General features: G+C 42.5%; 1 non-coding gene across 1 annotated transcript; it reads left to right on the top strand.

Moving 5' to 3' along the window:
- The first annotated feature begins 3,136 nt into the window (after positions 1-3,136).
- On the top strand, positions 3,137-3,241 carry LOC122792569. Its single transcript, XR_006363384.1, has one exon. It is a non-coding gene; the product is annotated as a U6 spliceosomal RNA (small nuclear RNA).
- Positions 3,242-12,206: the final 8,965 nt, after the last annotated feature.

Here is a 12,206-nt window from a genome sequence, read left to right as displayed (position 1 = left end):
GTACGGTGGTCATTAAGGAATGAACCAAACAAAGGCTTGAGTTGTGATTAGCTATTAATGAAGAGCATAGAGAACTTTTGTGCAGCCTGACAAGAGTGCCAAAGGGCAGCACCCAACCCTAGATTTAAGAAACATCTGATATTTATTTTTGCCCATTCTTGATGTCCCTTTGAATGCATGACAATGGACATTGTAGATCCACTTGTGAAACTGAATAATGATCATCAGTATCTCATGAAAGTTATTAATTATGTAACAAAATGGTGTGAGACAGTGCTCCTGTTAGAATTCAATGCAATGTCCATAGTGAGACACTAGTAATGTTTTTCTGTGAGGTAGGAATTCCCTGAGAATGTCTTACTGACCATGGCATGAACTGTGCCAGCGTTTTAGATCGAAAAGGCTAATGATAGTGAAGTAAATATATTAAACAAATGGGCTAGTTGAATAATTTAACAAAACTCTAAAGTCTCTATTACAAAGAACTATTGTGATAGATGGGAAAATAGGGACCAGTTGCTGCCATGTCTTCTCTTTGCTGTAAGAGAAGTACCACATGACTCAGCTGGATTCATACCATTTGGCATACCTGAGGCTTGACAGAAAAATAATTAATAAAAATGAGTGCAAGACCTCCCTCCCATTTAAAACTGTGATAGAACATTTTCAGATTAGCAAAACAGGTTAAGAACCGGTTTGCCAATAGTGAGGTAACATATGGTGGGTACACAACAGAGACAGGAGAAAATATAACAGGAATGCTTGTCTAACCCTGTTGCACAGATGGATAAAGCCCTGTCTGCTCCCCAGATGATCTATGTTTGACCAACTGCATATGTACTGGAGAAGCCAGGTGGGGGAAAATTTTTGTGAATGGATGACAATGGCTCATCATCCTGGGGTTAGGGATGCTAAGTGGGCTCAATGCAATAGCAGTATTAAGAACCTGGCGAGATGCGCACTGCAAGCAGTATACTGTTTGCCTGGGAGGCAGGGTATGTACAGAAATGCGCATGAACCTCCAAAAGGTGACCATTGCAAAGCTTATGAAGTTGCTGTGAGGTTGTGGGAGTTTGGTCACACTCCCTAGAAGTACTATTATGCTGCATCAGCATCCTTAATCTCCTTATTGGCCACAATCTTTGGACAGGTAGAACATAGAGGAGGCTAAGGTGGTTCCAATATGCCAAATGAACAATGAAAGGAGCTGGTGGTCAGCTGATGGTCAGTTGTGAGGAGGTAAAGGAATAAAAAACAGGAATATGCATCTGAGGGAGATTGCCACAAAAGATAAGGTACTTCTGTTAGCATATAATGCTGAAAGAAAGTTCCATGTAAAGTACAAGACATTTTGAAGTGATAGAGAATGTAAGTTAAGCAAAGCTTTAGGTAAGACAACTGGAACCATGAAAACTAGAGTAGTATTTCATAAATGTTCTGAAGCCTTTGAGAAAATCTTCTTCTGAAGTCTAATGTACATTTGTTAGCAGGGGAAGTCAAAGTTCCTGGAACATGTCCTGAGATCAAAATAAGGGAGACACTGTTGGGATCCCAGAAACAGGAAGTGAACGAATTTGTACATAGAAATAATGACATATTCTCAGAGTTGTCTAGTAAAACCAGTTTAGTTCAGCACAACACAGAAAATGCCTGGAGAGAAAGTACAATTAAAATTAAATCAAATGCCAGAAAACCAATACAAAGCAGTTAGGCACAGAGACAAAGTATGAAAAATGCTTAAACTTTGGGCATCCAAAGTAAGTGGAATAGCCCTAACATATCAATGGCATTTTCTACACCTGATAGCATTTTCCATTACAGAGTGCTGCCTTTTGGTCTCCATGGAGTCCCTGCAATATTCAGAGTCTGACAAACAAAACCCCTAGATCTCATTAAAGATATCCACAAACCAACCAGAATGATGTAATATTCTTTGGAGATTCAGAGAGCTATTTACCCAAGCTATTTCAAACTCTCTGTGACAGACTAGATTGCTAGCTAATCAAGATAGGTGCAAGGTATATATATGACAGAAGGCCAGTATTTGGGCTATGTAATAGGCCAAGGACTTATAAAAGTACAGGATGAAAAAGTAGAAGCAGTGACGAATTGGCCCATGCCAACAACTTAAAAGCAAGTGAAAGTTTTTTTTAGGGCTTTCCTAACTATAATCAGAAGTTGGTTCCTTATTTTTGCAAGTATTGCTTGCCCTCTAACTAACCTGACTATCCGTAAAGTTCCACTGAAGGTGAAGTCTACAAATGCAATGGAATAAGCCTTAGATAGCTAGACAATATGCTATATTTAGAGCCTGTACTCATAACTGCTAACTTTTCAAAATAATTCCTGGTACACATGGCTGCCTCTGAGATATGTATAGTTGCTTTCTTGTCTCAGGTAGTACAGGGGATGAACACCACATCTGATATATTAGTAGAATGCTTAGTAATGCAGGGAAATGTTGCTCAGTTATAGAAAGTGTTTAGCCATTAATTGGGCTCTCAACATCTGGAAATATTACCTTGAGGAGAAAGATTTTTTTTTTTAATAACAGATCACGGCCCCTTCAATGGCTATTCTGATATAAGGTTGCACGCCCAAAACTATTTCAGTGGATGTTGACCCTCCAGAATTTCAGATTCATGTTTGCAACCTGCTTGGGCGTATAGCCCATCATGAGATCCTTGAACTGATGGTGCCACACTGGGGGGGGTCATGCATCATATTAGTGTTTTGTCCCTTTAAAAGAGCTAGATTAAAGTGTTATGTAACACAGTGGTAGACAGTTATTTTAAGAATACTATCCAAGAAATAGACAAGGATGTTAGTGCCAATGAGGGACAGCTGCACACAGGGATATTTAAAGCCACGTACTGTGATGTACAACAGTTTCATGAACTTTGGTTCGGAAGGGCATCCTGGAAGAGCTGTAGGAGGAATTACGTATACTAAAAAAGAAGACAGAAAGTAATCCAAAGGGCATCCATACAAGGGAAGAGAAATAAACTTTTTATAGGAGAATCTAGCTGGATTTATTCAAGCCTGTGTGGAAGGAAAACATATATTGTGTTTTTTTTTTGTTTGTTTGTTTTTTTTTTGCTTATCTGTTGAGCTGCAAAGGGAACTGCTCTTCTCTGCTTGCTTTGGTACACATATATTAAAATTGGAATGATACAGAGATGCTTAGCTTGCCCCCTGCTCAAGGATAACATTCAAATTCACAAAGAACTGCTCTACTGATATGAAATCTCCATAAGTACTGTTCATTTATTTTGTCATTGACTGTGCCAGAACCCTGTTCATAAGGGAACATTACTTCTGACTGCAAATAAATATTTAGAGATATTGAATTTGATTTGAAATGAGAAAAACCTGCAGAGCATAAACCTGTGAACAGACTTATTTGGACAGCAGACTGAACTGCTTGGTATGAACTGCATTCTCTTCTTTTCTGAACTTATTTTATAGTAAATACACGTGTAACACCTGTGGTTACTATGCTTGCTACCTACTATACTGTGTTTTTTTGGCTAACACATATAGACTTTGCCAATTACATTTTGTTAACTCCAGTCTAGTCAAGCACTAAATACTATGAGAACAGTAGCTGCTATTCTCCCTGAAGGACCCATTGTACTGCCATTTTAAGTGACTCTCTGTTTTGTGATTCATTAGTACAGGATCAATGCTATGCGCTTTGAGTATGTGTAACTCAACTTTTAAGAACAGAAACATCTATATTGTTTGGTATAAATAAATTAATAAATAAATAAACATAAGCTATAAAATATTAAGGGATAAATAGTTCCAGTCATTTGAAGTCTACAGTAATGAATATTACTGGGCCATATGGCCCCATGGTATACACAGTATACCAGGGTAATGCTCCAATTATAACCCAGCTAATGCTGGACTGTCTACTGACCTAGGTGCTGGATGAGGCATCTAGCCAAAAGAGAGAAGTTGACTTTAGACTTAATCAATGGACATGGAGAATGGTAAAAGGTAAAGTGGGTAGACATATAAAATCTATAAAAATTTATAATAATAAAAAAAAAAAAAAAACACCAGGCAGAACCCAAATGACTGGGACACTAGGACACCCTTAAGATCCACAACTGGCCCCAGTAACATTGCAATAAGGCCTGGTGGTATAGGAGGATGAATTATAGACCTGGCATGGATGTGGGACACTAGTGGCCAGACCAGTACAAATGAGGTTTGAGGGTACCAAAAAAAAAATAGATGACAGCCTTTCTACTGGTGTGTTTTCACTGAAGCTGTTGACTGAAGTGATTCAGAGGAAGGAATGGGCTGATGAGTTACTGAAAGTAAAGTTAATAGTGTCAAGGGATAAACAGAGAAACTACTAATAATGTAATATGACCATTCAAAAAAGCATAAACAAATTAAAAATAAGCAGAACGCAGTCCTTTAAGCATGATAAGCTTCCAAGCCAGTCAGTATCTAGGTATACCACAGGTATTGCAGTATGCTACCAGAAAGCCTTAGGATGAAGTCCATAAAGTCCTGTCTACATTAAAGAAAGGGTACTAGGAAGTTTTCTTTTTATAATGTAGATTCCTGGCACCTTGTGTAGGCTCTTCAGCCAAGAAACTAGACTACCATCTATGAACGTCTGAGCTCCTTGCTGATAAATGCATAGTCAGTGATAAGCGTGGAGCTCTAATTAAAACTTAATTGTTACAAGGCCTAAAGGAAAGCACTATTCCAAAAATGAATAAGATTCAACAAGGTAAGATCACTGTACCCCTTAATCAGCAAGAAATCTTAGATATTAACCTTAAATCAGGTAAAGCTCCAGACCTAGATGGTCCACCAATCGACACTACACAGCGGTCAACCCCATCTATGCACACACTCATACTGCCAATACATCCCTCGTCACCAATGGCCTTAGCTGAGGGACAGCATACAGTTGGCATTGACCAGGAGAGTGTGGTACCTATGGCACGTGCATCCCCTCACAGCAGCCATAGCCGGATTACTGGAATGGTACCACATAGGCAGATGTCCAGGGGTTCTCGGGGGAGCACCACTGGTCGTATTGCCCCTGGCAGACATGCCCCCAGAGGTATTACAACCTCCAGTATCTTCCAGGCTGTAATGCAGGCACAGGCATGTATGGAATGGTACACACGACAGGGACTAAGGGCACAGAGGGCCCATTACACTGTTATCAATGACAGCATCCGTGACCTTGCCGGTGCCATCCGGAATTACACCAAGGTCATTGATAGCTGTTGGAGGGAGACATTAGATGTCCTCCACGATGTGTTAGCCATGAGCCAGGACCGTGTGGGACAGATGAGAAGCCGACGCAGATGCATGCCAGAAACAGTATCAGCTGGCAGTCATCATGGCTGGACCACGGATCACAGCCACTCCCGTAGTGGCAGTACCAGCCCTAGCAATGCTGGGGCTGGCCTGTCCATTGACCATCCTACTAGACCACGTGCACATGGCACTGGCCAGTCCCAGCAGGGACATGGGTCCAGTCATCATATCTCTTCCTCTGATGACAGCACCCAGTCAGGGTTGGTACCCGATACTGCCCGTAGCACCCCTGCTAGGCACAGGTACCGTGTCCATGGCCAGAGACAGTGATCTGTACGGCCTAGCAGGTACAGTCTGTGGCTGTCCCACAATCGCCCGTATATGGCAGCGACATGGTGGAGTTGTGTGCATGCAGACACACACACATGTACCACACAACTAGGGCTCACACATACACACACACATTACATCAACATTGGCCCATGCAGTACTGTTGTCCCTCACATACACACACACACACACACACACACACACACACACACACACACACACACACACACACACAGACATGACGATTGGATGGGTCAATGTCGGGCTCTGGCAAACCTACAACACACCCTGTGCATATGATGACACCTGTGCCACCTCCTGTCATCTGTAACATTGATGCAGGAACAGGCTAACATGGTTCTGATGCACAGGGTGACATTATAGCAGTGTAGCAATAGTAGCAAGTTGACAACAGGAAAGTGTAATGATATCCTTGTAGGTATACCTGAGCAGGCATTATGCATCACAGCTGTGATAGTCATTGTAGCATTGTTTACACCAGTGTTAGTCCTGAGTATGTAATGTCCACCCATGTGCCACTTGGCTGAAGTGTACAGTGTTGCCAGCATGTGTTAGTGAGTGGACAGTACGTGTGTGATGTGTGCATTACAAATTAGTGGGTGTACATCTGCGAACATGGTGTGTGCGCACTGTCTGCATGTACGTGCATAGTGGACACGTGGGATGTGCGACATACCCTGTTCTACACATTGTTAACATCTCATGGTATCTTTTGATGGCCAGTATGCATTCTACTACAGATATGTACTAACATGGGTACACATGTGTGTATGACATAGGTTGGCACTATGCTGTGGGTGATACTGTTGATATCTGTCAATGATCTGCAGTCTAGTAGTATACACCATCTCAACAGTATGACTATAACCAATCATTAGATGATGTCCTGACAAATGACTCACAGTTGTAGGGAACTCAGTAACAGCTGGATCCTTCCAGTACTATACAATAACAGTAACCAGTGGTATTGACCACCACACGTTCCTGGGACCACAAGTGTTTGGCATATAGCCCTCTTAGGTACATGCAAATACACTAGGGATATGTCCATCAACATACACTGCATTCCCTGGATGGGAAGCATATCCTACACAAGGGTATCATACAGACAGATACCTGTTGTCCAATACATGCTGTATAGCAGTAAGCCGTCTATGGCATATTCATCCACATTTACTATACATACTATCCCGACAGTACCACATAGGTGGTAGCCCTCAACATGTATGTTGGGTACCAATGTGTACAGACAGACACATGTTGTGTCATCTGTCCCTTGGTATCTATATATCCATAGGTATTGTGGGGTCCTTCGGTGTTGCACATAACACATTAGGGGCCTGCATGCATATCCACAGGGCTGGTGTACATCTATAATGACTGTCCATTATTGCCAGTTGTTGTTGTGTATGAATATGTCTGATATATACCCCGGCAATTACCCTCACTCACAGTACTCTATAGTATGTGTCATGGGTGTGTGTGGCAGAGATGTCCTTGGCCACGGATCACTACATTGGCCGGGCTTGACACAGACACGTGACCTATGATTTGTGAAGCAGTGGCACAATCTGTCGAAGGTTACAAAAGTATTCATGTCGTATGCAGGCTTCACACCTATGTACTGATTGAGGTCACATGTACACATATTTATTTGACACGCAGATACCCAATGTGTGCAATGCACATACTGTTTGAAACATATGTCATACCATAGTAAAAGCAAAACCTACACTGCATTGACCACCTGTGGCACACACACTTGGCGTTTGCAGGACTCAGACCCCTATCTAACTATGTTATAATACTCGAGAAATATGCATTAGCACGGCACGCTATATGCATTACTGGGTGGCTTATGTTCTCCTTGAATATTTGTAGGATGCCAACATCATCAGACTTTCAAAGAGGGATGTACCAATTTTAATGTGTTTTCCCAGTCTCCAAAAAGGCTACTTCTGTCAAAGGAAACCACACACATCCCCCCCCACACTTGACGTTTGCAGGACTAAAACTCCTACCTAACTATGTTATGATACTAGAGAAATGCGCATTAACACGGCACGCTATATGCATTACTGAGCAGTTTATGTTCTCCTTGAATATTTGTAGGATGCTGACATCAGACTTTCCAAAGAGGGATGTACCTCTTTTAATGTGTTTTCCCAGTCTCCAAAAAGGTTACTCCTCGCAAAGGAAACCACACACATCCCTGGCATTTTCAGGACTCAAACCCCTACTTAACTATGTTATGATACTAGAGAGATACACGTTAACACAGCACACTATATGCATTACTGCATGGTTTATGTTCTCCTTGAATATTTGTAGGATGCTGACATCAGACTTTTCAAAGAGGGATGTACCTCTTTTAATGTGTTTTCCCAGTCTCCAAAAAGGCTACTCCTCTCAAAGGAAACCACACACATACACACCCCCCCCACACACACACACACACTTGGCATCTACAGAACTCAAACCCCTACCTAACTATGTTATGATACTAGAGAGACACACATTAACATTGCACGCTATATGCATTACTGGGTGGTTTATGTTCTCCTTGAATATTTGTAGGATGCTGACATCATCAGACTTTCCAAAGAGGGATGTACCTCTTTTAATGTGTTTTCCCAGTCTCCAAAAAGGTTACTCCTCTCAAAGGAAACCAAACACATACACACCCCCCCCGGGATGTACCACTTTTAATGTGTTTTCCCAGTCTCCAAAAAGGCTACTTTGCTCAAAGGAAACCACACACACTTGGCGTTTGCAGGACTAAAACCCCTACCTAACTATGTTATGATACTCAAGAGATACACATTAACACGGCATGCTATATGCATTACTGGGTTGTTTATGTTCTCCTTGAATATTTGTACGATGCTGACATCATCAGACTTTCCAAAGAGGGATGTACCTCTTTTAATGTGTTTTCCCAGTCTCCAAAAATGTTTCTCCTCTCAAAGGAAACCACACACATACGCCACCCCCCACACTTGGCGTTAGCAGGACTCAAACCCCTATCTACCTATGTTATGATACTAGAGAGATACGCATTAACACAGCGCACTATATGCATTACTAAGTGACTTATGTTCTCCTTGAATATTTGTAGGATGCTGACATCATCAGACTTTCCAAAGAGGGATGTACCTCTTTTAATGTGTTTTCCCAGTCTCCAAAAAGGTTAATCCTCGCAAAGGAAACCACACACATCCACAGCATTTGCAGGACTCAAACCCCTACTTAACTATGTTATGATACTAGAGAGATACACGTTAACACAGCATGCTATATGCATTACTGCATGGTTTATGTTCTCCTTGAATATTTGTAGGATGCTGACATCAGACTTTTCAAAGAGGGATATACCTCTTTTAATGTGTTTTCCCAGTCTCCAAAAAGGCTACTTCTCTCAAAGGAAACCACACACATACACACCCCCCCCACACACACTTGGCATCTACAGAACTCAAACCCCTACCTAACTATGCTATGATACTAGAGAGACACGCATTAACATTGCGCGCTATATGCATTACTGGGTGGTTTATGTTCTCCTTGAATATTTGTAGGATGCTGACATCATCAGACTTTCCAAAGAGGGATGTACCTCTTTTAATATGTTTTCCCAGTCTCCGAAAAGGTTACTCCTCTCAAAGGAAACCACACACATACACCCCCCCCCGGGATGTACCTCTTTTAATGTGTTTTCCCAGTCTCCAAAAAGGCTACTCCTCTCAAAGGAAACCACACACATAACCCCCCCACCCACACACTTGGCGTTTGCAGAACTCAAACCCCCACCTAACTATGTTGTGATACTAGAGATATACGCATTAACACGGCGCGCTATATGCATTACTGAGGGGGGTGGGGTTATGTTCTCCTTGAATATTTGTAGAATGCTGACATCATCAGACTTTCCAAAGAGGGATGTACCTCTTTTAATGTGTTTTCCCAGTCTCCAAAAAGGTTACTCCTCTCAAAGGAAACCAAACACATACACCCCCCCCCCGGGATGTACCTCTTTTAATGTGTTTTCCCAGTCTCCAAAAAGGCTACTTTGCTCAAAGGAAACCACACACACTTGGCATTTGCAGGACTAAAACCCCTACCTAACTATGTTATGATACTCAAGAGATACTCATTAACACGGCGTGCTATATGCATTACTGGGTTGTTTATGTTCTCCTTGAATATTTGTACGATGCTGACATCATCAGACTTTCCAAAGAGGGATGTATCTCTTTTAATGTGTTTTCCCAGTCTCCAAAAAGGTTACTCCTCTCAAAGGAAACCACACACATACCCCGCCCCCCACACTTGGCGTTAGCAGGACTCAAACCCCTATCTACCTATGTTATGATACTAGAGAGATACGCATTAACACGGCGCGCTATATGCATTACTAAGTGACTTATGTTCTCCTTGAATATTTGTAGGATGCTGACATCATCAGACTTTCCAAAGAGGGATGTACCTCTTTTAATGTGTTTTCCCAGTCTCCAAAAAGGCTACTCCTCTCAAAGGAAACCACACACATACACCACCCCCCACTTGGCGTGTGCAGATCTCAAACCCCTACCTAACTATATAATAATACTAGAGAGATACACATTAACACAGTGCGCTATATGCTTTACTGGGTCATTTCTGTTCTCCTGGTATATTTGTAGGATGATGACATCATCAGACTGGACATGGTAATGTGTGTACATATTGTTTTGCAATCCCAGGAATGATCCATGTAGGTTGGCAGGTATCAACAGCTTGTACAGGACCCGTGAGTTTCACCTTGTGTGATCTATCTGTGGACACATTGACATCCCTTCATATGTCAACACATATCTATGCACAGATTGTTGATTTTGTGGATACGACATGTGTCTGTGATGTTGATGAAGAGCTGTTCAAAGTCTATGTGGGACATGTGTAGCTCTGTTCCATGATGTATGTCCTGGGTGGCTGCCTTGCAGATGGTGTAGCATGCTTGGGAACCATGATCTGCACATGAACATACCACAGTTGGTAGGGTTGTGTGTTTGTCAGTTTCCAATAGCTCTGTTTATCATGTCTGCCATGATGCACTCCATGGCCTTGCAGATCAGACTTTATAGGCTTACCAGACTATACTTCCCATGGTGTGTTGTGCACCCACACATGTGGGGAGTGCCTTATGTTGCTGTAACACATTCGACGGTTCCAGGTTCTGTGGAGTGGGTGAGGCTCAACAGACTGTTCAGGTGCAGGGTCTGTTTGTTCTGTAGTGCATGCATGACACATATTGGGAAACAATGTAATCCAATTGCTGCCATGCTTTTGGCTTTGGGGGGAGCTGTTCAGCCATTCTACACGTGATATCTCCTGGTATGATGTCAGGGACTATCGTCTGTGGGAGGTGGGTATGTATACATGGGCCTGTCTGATAGGATGTTGGCAATGTCAGTAAGGTGCAGTTGTCCCTGACTCAGCACATATATGCGTGTAAATTACTATTTATTACATAGCTGAAGGACATGTCATGATTCTCAGTCTGGACTCCTTCTCAGCTACTCTTTACAAAACACCAACAAACCTGAGCACTAATCCCGGTTATAATCTTTTACACACTTAACACCCTACTGATCCTTTTAGTAAAAGCAAAACCCACACTGCATTGACCACCTGTGGCACACACACACACACACACACACACACACACACACACACACACACACACACACACACACACTTGGCGTTTGCATGACTCAAACCCCTATCTAACAGGCTACAGAGTATGTCATCATAATACACTGGCATGTCCAGGGGTCGGTTTAATGTGTACTCTCCAGTCCAGCTAGTGAGTATTGCGGTTATGACACAATGTCACATCTGCCTCATGTACACAGACAACCCTCTCCTCCTCACATCACACTCACATATATGTGGGAGATGTAACAATATTGACATACAGGACGCTGAGCTGTCTCGACCCATGACTGGCATAGTCTATCAAGTGGTGAGGGTGACCACACACACCACATATCAGTCTCAAATACACCGATAGTGACAGCACACAAACCACATTATCACACATACATATATTCGGAGGCTCTACATACACTCTGCCTAAGCAGCAGAGACCTCCACAGCAGACACACATACAACTGCTACCCCACTACAATGCCCACATGTCACACAGTTCACAATGTCAGTGTGCCACACAGTCACTGCCCTTTGGGCTAAACAACACACCTGATACACTTGTTATAGGTGACACTTAATGTCAAACACACTGTCCTCCCACTCATCAAGCCAAACAAGGGAATAGTCACTTTGAGCTGTCTCTCAGGTGCCAGGATCCGCCACATAACACATGCACTCAGGTCACTCCAAAGCAAGTCCAGGACTGGCTCCATCATTGTCCAAGCTGGTGCATACAACCTCAGACATTCCTCCCTGGACCACATGGCATGAAACATAGAGGAACTCTGTGATCATGTATCCCAGCCCAGTAATACCCTGACCTTGTCTAGCATCTTGCACTCACCAAGTATGATGTCACAGTATAC

This window comes from Protopterus annectens, chromosome 1.part2 (genome assembly GCF_019279795.1).
Source record: "Protopterus annectens isolate FY-2018-M chromosome 1.part2, PAN1.0, whole genome shotgun sequence".
Lineage (NCBI taxonomy): Eukaryota > Metazoa > Chordata > Ceratodontiformes > Protopteridae > Protopterus > Protopterus annectens.
This window is presented reverse-complemented; position numbering and strand designations above follow the sequence as displayed.